This window comes from Hemitrygon akajei, chromosome 8 (assembly GCF_048418815.1).
Source record: "Hemitrygon akajei chromosome 8, sHemAka1.3, whole genome shotgun sequence".
NCBI classification, from domain to species: Eukaryota; Metazoa; Chordata; class Chondrichthyes; order Myliobatiformes; family Dasyatidae; genus Hemitrygon; species Hemitrygon akajei.
The window spans coordinates 46,781,035-46,796,733 of record NC_133131.1 but is presented as its reverse complement, the minus strand read 5'-3'; positions in this window follow the sequence as shown (position 1 = coordinate 46,796,733).

Below are 15,699 nucleotides of genomic sequence, written 5' to 3'. Positions count from 1 at the left end.
CACAAACATGAGAAAATCTGCAGATGCTAGAAATCCGAGCATCACACACAAAATGCAGCAGGCCAAGCAACATCTATGAAAATAAGTACAGTTGATGTTTCAGGCTGAGACCTTTCATCAGCACTGGAGTAAAAAGATGAGTCAGTTAGAAGGGAGGGGGGAAAGAAGCACAGGGTGATAGGTGAAACTTGGAGGGGGAGGGGTGAAGTGAAGAGCTGGGAAATTGATTGGTGAAAGAGATACAGGGCTGGAGGAGGGGGAATCCGAAGACAGAAGGCCATGGGAGAAAGAAAAGGCAGAGGAGCACCAGAAGGAGGCAATAGGTAGGCAAAGAGATAAGGTGGGAGAGGGAAAAGGGGATGGGGAATAGAGAAAGGAAGGGGGTGCGCTACCGAAAGTTCAAGAAATCAATATTTATGCTATCAGGTTGGAGGCTACCCAGACAGAATATCAGCTTCTCCAACCTGAGTGTGGCCTCATCTTGACGGTAGAGGAGGCCATGGATGGACATGTCGGAATGGGAACAGAGGGCATTAGAAGCAGGTGTGGGGGCCATGTCTCAGTGTTGAATTAGATTAGAACTGGATTCCTTAACATCACTTCTATTCCATTCCTGTCTTTGCTTTATTGTCTTGAATGTTGGGGTTGATCCATCTTTTGCAACTGTTTCAATGAGGGAGTTATAGATTATTAGACATTTTAGTGCAGGAAAAATGCTTCCTGACTTTAAGAATGGTCAATTGCATAGCCTTGATTCCTCAATATACAGAGATTGCTGGAAATACTCAGAAGGTAAAGGAGTGTCAGTGGAAAGAGTCACAAAGCTAATATTTCAAATTAATAGTTTTGAGTTCCTGGTGTAAAGCCATTGTTTTAAAATAATAGTTTTCTCATCACCGTTGCTGTTGACCAACTGAGTGCAGTATTTCCAAAGCATGATGCTATATGTCAAACATTTGTATTTTGCTTCTGGGTGATTAATTTCCCAGCCAAGTAAAGGGATCTCTATATATTTATCCCATGATTTTAACTGCTGTCTTCATATCGTCCAAGTAGCATACAGTTTAAGTTACTGGGCTGGTATCCAGAGACCTAAACAGTTTAAGGACAGTCAGGGTAGAAAACAAAAATGAAAATGCTAGAAGTAATCGTCAGGTCACATAGTAGAAAAGGGAAGAGATGGGTCATAGGAGAAGAGAATGGAATTAATATTTTAACCAAAATTATTTTTTTTCTGGATGATTGCAAAGTTCACTTGCACATTTTGACTTGATTGAAGATCTAATTTTCCAGCAACTGCTGTATTTGTTTTTGGATTATTGTCAAATGGTGATATTTATAATCTAGATAATGGAATCAATTGTCTGAAGGCATAAGCTTAAATCCCACCCCTGACAATTGTGGAATCCAGATGAGATGATCTAAATAATTTGGAATATTTCAGAAAGCTAGTTTCCATAATAGTGAAAATGAAACTGCCAGGCAATTATAAAATCCATCCGGTCCAATAATGTCCTTTGGAGAAGGAAATCTGGAAAGTTTGTCCAGCCTGGTTCATGTATGACTTAGAATGGTATCCCAAAGCAACCTGTAAACTCACAGCCCATTTCTCTCTTCCCACCAAACCAGATGTCACACCTGGATCAATGAGGAGCATTAGGCATACCTAATAATGGCAAACTAATATTTCATGACTGTGTGCTGAAATCAACATGCAGCAAAGTGAGTTGGGTGACCCAACAACCAAGCCATCAAATGTAAGTTCTGGCAGACAGTTAAACAACTAATGGAAGAATGAGGGCCAGGGATAAACCCTAAATTAAGTGGTAACATTGTCCAGTTTATGAGTGCCAAGAACTTGGAACAATTTTCAGCAAAGGTTGCAAGTGGATTCTTCATGCTGTCCCCATCATTACTTACTTACTTGGGCCCTTAGCTCTCAGTGGAGCCTAGACCATCAATAACCTCCCACCTCCACCGCCCTCTGAAGTCGACGGTATGATTGGAGTTCACCAATGCCTCTGCAATCCATTGCATCTGCTATTCAGGGGATTGGCCTATACAGCTTCAACAGAGACCTGTTGGCCTGCTTACCCATTTTTACCTTTCACGATGGGGATGTAGGGTCGGACTTTGAGGGGCTCCCCAACTTTAGTAAAATAATTTTCCACTGACATCAAGAGGCAGCTGATGGGTTGAGGCACAATAAATGCAAACTACATCCCACATCATCTGCCGAAGGCTTGTATTCCTGCACTAGCTGTGCCTCTAATTAACTTATTGCAATATACTGTAGCTGCCGCAAGGTAGCTCTTATTGGGTAGAATAATAATAATAATAATAATAATAACTACTTTATTGATCGCGGATGGGAAATTATTTTGTTACAGCAGCAACATTTAAAACCACACCTAACAATAATAATAATTAATAATAAATGTAATAATAATATTAACTAATAATAAAGTACAGAATAATAATATACTCAGTAATAATTTACCAATGTGTAATTCTGTGCAACAGGAAAGTGCAAAATAATAAAGCAGATTATTGGACTATGATGTGTGTTCTCCTGTCGCACAGAATGAACCATTGTATATGCTTATTGCATTTGGGAGGAAAGATTTTCTCTAACAATCCTTGTGACAGCGGAACTGAATGAGTCTGTTTGAAAGGGTGCTCTGCTACTATTCAGTAGGTCACGGAGAGAATGTACCTGATTGTCTATAATGGATGACAGTTTGTTTCGTGACCTCATTTCCACCACTAACTCAAACAAGTTCAGGTTGTAGCCAAGGACGGATCCAGCTTTTTTGATGAATTTATTTAGTTTTTTTGCATCACTAGCACTGATGCTACTCCCTCAACAAAATGAATAAGAGGCTGCTGTCCACATAAAACAGAACAAATCCATTGCAGTCAATTATCAACCCTTCTGCCCGCTGTCAATTATTAGCAAAGTAATGGAAGGTATCACTAAGTCTATGTGTCAGTTACTTCTCATCCATGCTCTGCTTGGATTCCACTTACCGCAACATCTTATTGCATCCTTAGCCCAAACACAAACACAAAAATTTAATTTCACTGCTAAGGTGAGAATGACTGCCATAGCTATCAAGGCATGTTGATTGAGTATGACATCAAGAAGCCCTGGCAAAATTAAAGTCATGGAGAATCTGGGAGAAATGTCTCCATCCACTGAAGTCAAAGCTGGTACAAAAGGAGATGGATATGGTTGCCAGTCATATCAACTGCAGGAGTGTCCTAGGCCCAATCATTTTTATCATCTTTATCAATTACCTTGCTTCCTATACACTACAATGTGCTGATTGCACAATCAGCAGTTCCATTTACAGCTTTTCAGAAACTGAATTGACCCAGACCAACATGTAACAAGACCTAAACGGCATTGAGACATTAGCTGAAACTGGCAAGAAACAACTAGATTGCAAATCTGCATGTATGAGCACCAACCCTTGAAGTTCAGTGGTTTTGCTGTTTCTGAAGTCCCCATCATCAATAACCAAGTGTGAGTCACAAGAAGCTGGATACCAGATGACAAATAACTCCACAAAATCCTTTTCACTATCTACAAACCAGGGACATGATGAAATACTCTCCATTTAACTAAAAGAGTGCGGCTGCAGAAAGAACCAGAAGTCTTGATACTGTCCAGAAAAAAGCAGTTTACACGACTCGGTATTCATCTACCAATCTAAATAAGTATTACTCCACCACTGGTGTACCTTACTGTAGTGTGTGCCACTAACAAAATGCCCCGCTGGTATTCATTCAGATTAACTTCAATAGCACCTCTAAAACCCATGATTTTTCCATTCTACACATATAACAAGAGAGGCAAGGCAATGTCAACACTTGTAACTTACTCTTCAATTGGCTCTCAGTTACTATGCCACTAAGGAACTAGTATCATTTTGTGACAGTAGACTCTATGTACTGTGTTTTTCATCTTGGCCACAGAGATACAATGTCTCATTCAGCTGTGTACATGCATATAGTTGAATGACAATAGGCTTGCAACTTGAATTTGAAAATGCACAGCAGAAATGTTGGAGGTTGTTTAGGCACTGCTTGCAATGGGTTCGAGATGCGTGTGTCCTCTGAGACTGTGGTGAACTACATATATCTGTCTGGACATGCCCCCCGCTGACTGCTCCTGTGGCTCCTCCCACAGACCCTGGTATAAAGGCGATTGGAGGCACTGCTCCTCCCTCAGTCTCCAGGATGTTGTGTAATAGTCTCTTGCTGCTGACGGTGCTTTCTTCCAGCCAATAAAAGCCTACCTTGACTCACGTCTCTGAGAGTTATTGATGGTGCATCAGAGACAGTGAAAGGAGGGTAGGGTGAGGGAACCATGGCTGACAAGAGAGGTGGAATATTATTCAAGAGGATGAATGAGATATACTAAAGGTTTAAAAAAATCAGGCAGGACTCTTCAAAATTATAGAATAAGGTAGTCAGGAAGGAGCCAAATAAGGGACAAAGCTAGAAGAGTACATGAAAGGCCTTGGGGAGCAGGATTAACACAAACCCCTACACGTACATGTGGAACAGGACAGAATCAACAAACTCATTCGTAAGGCCAGTGATGTTGTGGGGGTGGAACTGGACTCTCTGACGGTGGTGTCTAAAAAGAGGATGCTGTCCAAGTTGACTCCCATCCACTCCATAATGTACTGGTTAGGCACAGGAGTACATTCAGCCAGAGACTCATACAACCAAGATGTAACACTGAGCGTCATAGGATGTCATTCCTACCTGCGGCTATCAAACTTTACAACTCCTCCCTCGGAGTGTCAGACACCCTGAGCCAATAGGCTGGTCCTGGACTTATTTCCACTTGGCATGATTAACTTATTATTATTTAATTATTTATGGTTTTATATTGCTATATTTTTTCACTATTCTTGTTTGTTGCGGCTTTAATGAAACCCAATTTCCCTCGGAATCAATAAAGTATGTCTGTCTGTCTGTCTGTCTGTACTAGAATGACAGTAGGACTGTTCAGAGATAGAGGGTGAAATATGTACCTGGAGGCGGATAAGCCAGGGGAGGTAATTACCTTATATGTGTTCACTAGGGAGCAAGACAAATGGGTGGTCAGCGTAGAACAGTATAATGTGCTGGAACTTGATGTGGTTAAGAAAGAGGCAATGTTTGTGGTTCTGGAAAATATTTGGATAGATAACTGCACGGGGCCAGATGGGATATGGCCCAGGTTACCACAGGAAGCAAGGGAAGAAGTTGATAGGGTATTGACAAGGATCTCTATGTCCTCAATGACCACAGGAGTAATACAAGAGAATCTGATCATGATAAGTGTTTGGAAGTTCAGTTCAGAATCGGGTTCAATATCATTGGCATATGACGTGAAATCTGTTGTTTGGCAGTAGCAGCACATTGCAATAAAAATTTTTTAAAAACTATAAATTTCAATAAGAAGGTTATATGAAATTAAGTTAGATAAGTACTGCAAAAAGAGAGGAAAAATAGTGAGGTAGTGTTCATGGGCTCTTTGTTCATTCAGAAATCTGATGGCAGAGGGGAAGAGGCTGTTTCTGAAATATTGAGTCTGTCATCAGGCTCCCGTACCTCCCCCCATATGAAAAGAGGCAATGTCTCAGTTGATGGTGATCCTTAATGATGGATACCACTTTTTTGAGGCATATCCTTTTGAAGATGTCATCAGTGCTGGGCAGGCTAGTGCCTATGATAGAGCTGGTGGAGCTCACAAATTTCTGGAGCTTTTACCTATACAGTGTCCCCTCCATACCAGATGGTGATGCAACCAGTTAGAATGCTCTCCACAGTACATCTGTAGAAATTTGCAAGTGTCGTTGGTGACATGCCAAGTCTCCTCAAACTCCTAATGAAATAGAGCCACTGTTGTGCCTTCTTCTTAATTGCATCAATGTGTTGTGCCAAGATAGATCTTCAGAGATGTTGACACCCAGAAACTTAAAACTACTCACCCTTTCCACTTCTGATCCCTCAATGAGAACTGGTGTGTTTTCTCTTGATTTCCTTTTCCTGAAGTCCACAATCAATTCCTTAGTCTTACTGATGTTGAGTATAAGGTTGCCGTTGCAACACCACTTAACCAGCTGATCACCTCGCTCCTGTATGCCTCCTTTTTGCCATCCAAAATCCTGCAAAAATCAGTTGTGTTGCACCATCAATAACTCTCTCTGAGACGTGAAGTCGAGATATCGGCTTTTATTGACTGGAAGAAAGAACAAGCAGTAGTTGACCACCATACTACATCCTGGAGAATGAGGCCGGGCTCAGGCCTCAATCGCCTTTATACTGGGATCTGTGGGAGGAGCCACAGGAGCAGTCAGCAGGGGGCGTGTCCAGACAGGTATATGTAGTTCACCACAGTTGTCATCAAATTTAGAGATGCCATTTGAGTTGTGCTTACAGTAGAGCAGTAAGATAAGTACATATCATTTAGGTGCCCAGTATAGGTTGTCAGCAAGCAGGAGACTGAGGTCTCCCAGTGAGGAAGTCAAGGATCCAGTTGCAGAGGGAAGTTCAGAGGCCCAGGTTTTGAAGCTTATTGATTAGAACTGAGATCATTATTATGTTGAACGCTGAGCTGTAATCAATAAACAGCTCCTGACGTGTCCAGGTGATCCAGACCGAGTGGAGATCCAGTGAGATTGCATCCACTGTGGACCTATTATGGCAATAGGCAAACTGTAGCAGGTCCAGGTCCCTGCTTAGACTGGAGTTAATTCTAGCCAAGACCAACTCTCAAAGAACTTCATCAGAGTAGATGTGAGAGGCACTAGGTGACAGTCATTGTGGCAGAACACCCTGCTCTTCTTGGGCACTGATATGATTGCTGCCCTTTTGAAGCAGGTGGGGACCTCCGAATATAGCGGTGAGAGTTTGAAGATGTCCTTGAACACTCCTGCCAGATAGTTGGTACAGGTTTTTAATGCCCTACCAAGTACACCATCAGGGCCCAACACCTTGCAATGGTTCACCCTCTTAAAAGATGTTCTGATGTCAGCCTCCAAGACAGAGATCACTGGGTCACCGGATGTTGCAAGGATTCGGACAGGTGTAGTTTTATTCTCCATTTCAAAATGTGTATAAAAGGTGTTGAGCTGATGTGGGAGAAAAGCATCTCAGCCATCCATGATGTCAAGTTTTGCTTCGTAAAATTAATTGTGCGCATACCCTGCCAGAGCTGACGTGTATCCGATTCTTCTCTAACTCCAATTGGAATTGCTTTGCCCTTAAAATAGCCTTCTATAGGTCATACCTGGATGTTTTGTATAGTTCTGGAATACCAATCTTGAATGCCACAGATCTAACCCTCAGCAGACTATGAATCTTCTGGTTCATCCATGGCTTTTGGTTTGGGTATGTCCGGTATGCTCTCAAAGGCATACAGTCTGCTCAACAGGCTGTTTGTATGTGTCCTACTTTGTTGCATTTTCTGCAAGTTTCATCCCTAAACCTGCATTGTTTTGATGTGTGTGAGTCTCGCCACAATGGTAACACTATTCTTTTTCAGGCAGGCTTCTGTTTAGATTTTGCAAGTTTGTCACGTTCACTTTCATTCCTGACTGCAACTCATTTGTGTCTCTAACTGTGGGTTCCATTGATACAGTGATTTCAACTGTTCTTTTAAATGTGAGTTGTATTTCAGGTAGGAGCCATTTTGGAATGCTTTCTTGTAAGATTCCACAAACTAAATGATCTCTCAGTGCTTCATTAAGCCCATCACTGAACTGACAATGATCAGACAATCTCTTCAATTCAGCCAAGTATGCTGAAGTGGACTCCCCTTCCTTTTGATTCTGATAATGAATCCTAAAGTGTTCTGCAATCAACAATGAGTTTTGGTTCTAAATGTTCCTACATTACTTTCAAACCTCATTTTAGCTGGTTTGATTGGAGCAGTTAATCTTTTAAATAAACTGCATGCTTCTCCACCTATTGCACTGACCAAAACTGGCACTCAATTTTCATTAGCTATTTCATTTGCTTCAAAATACTGCTCAATTTGCTCAGTATACAATATCAAGTTATCTCTTGTGCAATCAAACACGTCAATCTTTCTGATGTAACCAGCCATTTCTGCTTTTTTTCAAGTTCATAATTATTATCGCCCAGTGCTCACTGTCCATGAGCCCATGAATTTTGTCCATTTTCTGCCCTTTTTTATACTCGACCATCTCTGTCCTCTTGTGAAGAAAGTGTGCTGCACATTTTTTAAACACAAATGTCTTGCTGCGTTTCATCTGGTAGGTAGTCATGCTGGGTTCATTTTAAAAACATACTTGTCACCACTGTTATGTATTGCAACTGCAAAACATAAAACTAATTGAAAGAAAAAACAGGGGAACCCGGGGATAAGATGTGTCTACTTTGTTTTTACTGCAGCAACACATGCACTTATGACCTGGTGGCGTGATGAGGTGTACCATTCACCTACTTCTTACATATAAACTGCAATGAATTGGTTAATCAACCAAACAATGTTTAATCAAATAATATATCTACAATATTATTCAAATGTTACTGAAATGTCAAATACATAACATCTGTCTATATACCGAGAGTAGAAGTACAGCCAGGTAATCAGATTTTCCAAAATGTGGGATGATGGTATAACACTGGTCAAGTATGTTGGCTCTTCTCATTTCATAAGTGATATGTTGGTGGTAGTTGTTCAGAGATTTTTCAAGCTGGCTTGGCTGTAATCCCCCACAATGATATGCAAGGCATAAGTGCGTACCGTTACATGACTGCACATTACAGTGCTCACCTCCTCCAGAGCCTGTTTGATGTTGACCTGAGGTGGAATATACGCCTCTACAAGGATGATGGTGGAAAACCCCCTCAGCTGATAAAATGGACGACATTTGATCACTAGGTGTTCAAGGTCATGTGAGCAGGACTGAGGCAGAACTGCATTGCCTGTATACACAATGAATTATTCATGAAGCACATTCCACTCCTCTGTCTTTAAAAGGCTAAGCTGTCCTGTCTTTCTGGAGAATGGTGAAGCCATCAGGCTGCAATGGTGCAACCAAAATGGCAGGTGTAAGCCATGTTTCCATAAAGCAAAGTAGACAACAGTCCCTGATGTCCCTCTGGTACAACGATCTTGCCCAAAGGTCTTCAGTTTTATTTTCCAGAGACTGTATATTCACCAGCAGGGTAGTCTGGAGTGGGGTGTAAAATTCTGCATTTAAATCGTGGCTTCTGTGTTTCTGTTTTCTTAAAGGGTAATTGAACTCACGACCAAAGCCTGACTTCCAGGGTCCACTGATATCACTAGATTTGAGTATCAATAGATTTTTTAAACATCCTAAAATGATGTTGTTTACTGAAGTATGCATGCTGTGTCTGTGGATTTCAGCTGTAGGAGTCTTAAATAGGAATATTTGAGGATTTCCTTCGGAGCTGCACAGAAAGAGTTGTGACTAATCATCGCCATCTTGAGAAGTCCAAGAAAGGTAATAGAGATAATCCTAGGAATTATCGAGAAGTGAATCTTACATCAATGGCGGGTAAACTGAAGAAGAGCGTTCTTAGGGACAGGATTTATGAGCTTTAGGAGAAGCATAAGCACAAAAGATCTTGACCAACACATACAGTGGTGTGTTCCTGTTCTTGGAGCTTGCCAATCAACCACATTTCTAGGAGCGGCCTGTAGATGAGCACATTCGAGATGTGGCCTAGTGAAGCCCTGTAGACCTGACTTCTTGCTGGTGTCACAAGCTGAAGTGTCACAGGGAGCCAGAACATCGAGACAGTGAATGTGGCTGTCAGAGGCCTCTGCACTTGGGTGATCTCTCTCTCTCTCTCTCTCTCCCCCCGATGGTGTGGTGAGTGAGAGTTTGCTGCCCATTCTTGAGTTGGGGGAACTTGAAATAGGAGCAGTGCTACAGACTAATATTGAAGCAATGACTGTCTGTCCTCTCGCTGTGGAAGAAGTGATACCTCTCTCTCCCTTCCTAGTTAGAGAGAAAGAGACTGAGGGATGTCGAACTGTTGGGATGAACAATAGTTTTTGATGGCCTGTAGACCATGGTCTCTCTATGGGGCTTTGCTGTTGCTTGCATGGTGGGTGGTGGGAGTGCTGATAGAATAAGTTGGGGGAGAGGGAGGGGGTTGGTTGATGCTGTTTACTGCTGCTTGTGCATGAAAGGGGCCAGGCAGTTTGGAGTTCTTACATTTTTTTCTGTCATTCATTATTTGGGGATTTTCTTCTGTTCCGAGGATGTCTGTGGAGAGTAAGAATTTCAGGTTGTATACTGTATACATTCTCTGATATTAAATGGAACAATTGAACCAATGAACCAAAATGCCAGAGAAATGCAGGAAGCAAGGCAGCATCTATGGAGGGCCTCGAAGCTCTCCACTCCTTTCTTTACCAATTCCCCTCCACCACCACCCTCCTCCATCTGGCAGAACTGGTCCTCACCCAGAGCAACTTTTCCTTTGGTTCCTCCCACTTTCTTCAAACTTGAGGGGTAGCCATGGGCACTTGCATGGGCCCCAGATATGCCTACCTCTTCATTGACATTGTAGAACAGTTAATTTTCAAATCCTTCCCCAACTCTTTCTCCACTACCTTGACAACTACATTGGTGCTGCTACATGCTCCACTGCACATAGGACTTCCCAATGGCTAAACATTTTCATTCTGATTCTCTCTGTTCTGACATCTCAATCCATGACCTCCTCTTGTGCCAAGATAAGGCCACCCTCAAGGTGGAGGAGCACTGTCCTCTCCTATCAGATTCCTTCTTCCTTTTGCACCCACATGGCTTCACCCTCCAGCTTGCCTCCTTCCCTTATCCCTCCTGTCCCCCAGCTTTATGTTCTGGCATCTTCCCACTTCATTTTCTGCCCTGAAGAAGGGCTTTGGCCTAAAACATTGACTGCTTATTCATTTCCATAGCTACTGCCTGACCTGCCGATTTCCTTCAGCATTTTGTGTGTGTGATGTTTGGCGGCATGTATTCGCATTGGGATGCTTCACCAGGATTATGGAGAAGCGTTGTCTTATTTTGGAAAATCAGCATGGCATTTTGAGGGGCAGGTGGTGCCTCATGAGCCTGACTGAGTTTTTCAACAAGGTAAAAAGTAAACGGATGAAGGTAGAGCAGTGTCTGTAATGTATTTCAATGTACTAAGCCATATCACAAGGTTCCCATGGCAGGCTCATCTGGAATGTCAGGAGGCAGGGATCCATGGGCATTCGGCTGAGCAGATTCAGAACTGGCTAGTGCACTGAAGGATGTGTGGCAGTAGATGGAACCTATTCTGCCTGGAAGTCATAACTAGTGCTGTTCTGCAGGGATCTAGGTTGATTTTATGATTTTTTATGCCTTGGATGAGGAAATGGAAGGATAGGTTGCTAAGTTTATAGATGACAAAAAGGTTGGTGATGCTGTGGCTAGTGTGGAAGGTTGTCAAACATTACAAAGGATGCGGAGCTGGATGGAGAAATGGCAGCTGGAGCTCAACCCAGAAAAGTGTGAAGTGGTACACTTTGGAAGATTGCATTTGAAGGCGGAGACAAAGTTAATGGCAGGATTCTGAGGAGTGTGGAGGGTTACAGAGGGATCTTGGGTCCAAGTCCACGGATTCCTCAAAGTTACCATGCAAGTTGATTGGGTGCTTAAGGAAGCCTATGCTGTGTTAGCTTTCATTATTTAGGAGATTGAATTCAAGAGCCATAAGGTTATGTTACAGTTTTATAAAACTCCAGTTAGAACACTAACTAGACCATTAACATATGAGCAAAATGAGACCATTTGGCCTATCGAGTCTGCTCTGCCATTCCAACATGGCTGATTTATTATGTCTCTCAATCCCATTCTGCGTGTAACCATTGATGCCCTTATCAAGAACATATTGATGTTTGCTTTACATGTACCCAATGATGGCCTCTACAGCTATCTGTAGCAATGAATTCCACAGATTCACCACAGCCTAGCTCCACATCTCTGTTCTGAAGGGACGTCCTTGTATTCTTAAGCTGTGACCTCTGGTCCTACACTCTCCCACTATTGGAAACATCCTCTCCATGTTCATGTGGACTATTGTGTTCAGTTCTGGTTAGCTCATTATAGGAAGGATGTAGCAACTTTAGAGTGGGTGCAGAGGAGATTTACAATGATGTTGCCTGAATTAGATAATGTGTCTTATGAAAAAAAGTTGAGTGATCTAGGACTTTTCTCTTTAGAGCAAAGGGGAAGGAGAGGTGACTTAATAGAGATGTATCAGAGTATGTGAGGTATAGAGAGAGTGGACAGCAAGTGCCTTTTCCCAGAGCAGCGATGGCCAACACCAGGGGACATGTATTTAAGGTGAAAGGTAGGTTTTTCACACAGAGAGTGCATTAGAATGCACTGCCATGGGTAGTGATAGAGGTTGATACAACAGGGACATTTCAGAGACTCTTAGATAGGCAATGGATGTAAGAAAAATGGAGGGTTATGGGTTGTGAAGGAGGGAACATTGATCGTGGAGTAGGAATATATAATTCGCCACAAGATCATAGGTTGAAGGGCCTGTACTGTGCTGTACTGTTCTAACTATGGGTGCACCTTCACCATAGACACTGCAATGATTCAAGAAGGTGACCTGTTTTTAAGTTCCCAGGGGCATTTCAGGATGGGCAATAAATGCTGGCATTCTGGCAATGCCCATATCCAATAAATGAATTACAAATATACAGAGTAAACACTAGTTAAAGCACATAGATCACCATTGTCATTGAGGATCAAATAGTTTCTTTATTTTTCATTCCTTCACTTTAAGCAGATTTGATCTTAAAAAAAGACTCAAATGAGGCTTAGCATTGACATATAAAGATGAAATCAAAATTTTCATTGTGCGAAAAATATGAGTTGGTTCACACGAAGAAGGGTGTGACTTGATCACAAGGAAAGTCTTACAGGAACTAATCTCAGCTGACACAATAATGTCAGAAACAAGCAAAGAAAATGACAGGCCCTAATAAGTGTAACCCGAGTACTTGACGTAACTTATCAACAAGCCAGTTTACACAGTATCATGAAACATTGCTTTCAGTGATTACAAAAAACATGGAAATGTTTGTACCTGTTATTGAAACACTAGTATATGTATGTATGCTTGCATGAAGCAGTATGTATTCGTGTCAGCATAAGAAAGCTGGACATGTCGAAGATGAGGCGATGCACTGCCACTCAAAGTCAACAAGTACTTTTTGATGAAGAGAACCAATATTATTTGAAGCTATTCATTGAAATACAACTAACCCATGGCCCTACATCTGTATGAACAGGGGGCATGATAAAAAATGATATAAAATGTATAAAAAATGAAAAATTCATATTTTTATACATTGCAAACCCCCATTAAAGAAGAAATCATAGTTGATAAATTATTATCACATGTACCGAGGTGAAAATCTTGCTTTGCATACCATCCATACAGGTTGATTCATTACATCTCATTCTAAATTTAAGAAATTGGCACCTCTGGGCAAATCCTTCTGGATAGAAGGGAAATGGGTCAGAAGCGGAGTAACTGTGTTCATTCATTTCGATATGGAATAGAAATACATGACTGCAGATTCTGGGATTCTAATCCAAGATATTCTGCAGGTCAGACAGCATCTAGCATGGAAAGAGGACACTTTGGGTACAGGAAATCAATCATTCCCTGTGTGATGTGATGCAGAGGAACTGTATTAATGATGGGAAGTGTACTTGTGCATTTACACACACACACACACGAACACACACATACGTGTATGTACATGACACCACTCACATATGAAAACACTCATCAAGTTCATACGTGCTTCGCACACTCGTAAAAAAGAAATCACAGTTGGTAAATTGATTTATTATTATCACATGTACTGAAGTGAGAAATTTGTTTTGCATACTGTCTGCACAGATCAATTCATTACAGTTCATTCTACCTTTAAACTTCAACACAAACACACTTGGGTAGTATTGACATACCTCAGACAGATGCACGTGCTTGTGCACACACATACATTTCTTAGTCTTTCTCTTGAGATTGAGAATGTTTTGTTTCCACGCCAACTCAGTGAGTTCTGAACTGGTTGAAGAGTCCTAAATGCGATTGGCAGACTGTGCCAAACAATAGGCAGATAATCCTTGATGGAGTGGATAAGCATGTGACTGGGGACATTGTTTGCTCCTTCAGCTATATGTCCATAACCTCTGTGTTTCCCCCCTATAGAGTTCCAAGGTATTCGGTGCCACCCAAAGTGGTCTTTTCCCATTTTGAGCATTGGGCCTGGAAATTAGGTAAGTTGGTGAGGATGTTACACATTGCAAGGATACTTTAATGATTGTATGAAAGCATTTTCTCTGCCTTGGATCTCTTGTCATGATGGAGTGCAGCGATATGGGTCAGACAGACAGATAATAAACATTAAGTCAATTGGAAGTTCACGCATGCACAGCTCAAATTAGTCATGCCCACACACACTCACTCACTCACACACCGTGTGCTCACATAAACAGAGGAAGACACTCATCTACTAAGAATTATTGTGCAGGTGCACCAAACAATTGGGAAGGCAAATTTGGAGTTCAAGATGGCACCACAGGTTTTTGCAGACCTGGGCGACTTCTTGCAGTCCATTTGCAAATCAGTTTAATTTCTTCTCTTCTCATGTCTCCTTTTTTTTTTCAAGGTGTCTGGAGACCTGTTGGAGTCCGTGATCTACAGCTGCACTCAAACTATGGTTCTTCACGGGCGGTGGGTTCTCGATCTCTGAACTCACTGAACAGCCTGGCATTCAATATCTCCAGCTTTGCGCCTTTGATATGCAGCCCTGTAGATGACCCAATTCTACATCGATGGCGCCAGCTGAAATGTCACAGAAGATTGAACCGTCGAGTCAGCAGTGTACACTGCTGTCGAAAGAAGGCCACTGCATGTGATCTATCTCTCTGTCCCTCTCTTTTGATGGTGAGTGAGAGTTTCCTCGTACTTGAGTCAGGAGAACTTGAAAAAGCGACGCTGCAGATTGTAAAATCAAAGCAGCGAGCTGTTAGTCTCCTCATCTGTGGCAGGAGCAATCTCTCTCTCTCGCTCACTTGTAAGACAGAGCGCCCATCTGATGTGTTGGGATGGACAGCAGCTTTTGATGGACTCCAGATCATTGTCTCTGGGGGCTTTGCTATTGCTTGTGTGGTGGGGAGGGTTGATGGTTTTGCTGCTCTTGTGCATGGGAGGAGGGGGGAGGCTTTGGGGTTTCAACATTTTTCTGTCATTTATTCTTTGGTGCTTTTCTTCTGTTAGTGGATGTCTGTGAAGAGGAAGAATTTCAGGTTGTATACCGTATACATTCTCTGATATTAAATGGAACCATTGAACCATGGAAATGGCTTTTACTGCAAGAGGTTTTAGGGTCAGGATTAAAGATGAAAATCATAAAAATGCTGAAATAAAATATGAAATTAAAAGCAAAAATTGCTAGGATCATTCAGGAGGTTTGAAGTATCTGTGAAAAGTGGAACAGAGTTGATGTTTCAAGTCTGAGGCTAGAACTGGAAGAGAGAGAAAACAAATTAGCTTTCAGTGGCAGAGAAGGTGGGGAAAGATGAGCAGAGCAATGGGAATAACTCTGATGGGGTGAGACCAAATGAATAAACGTCGCAATGAGAAACA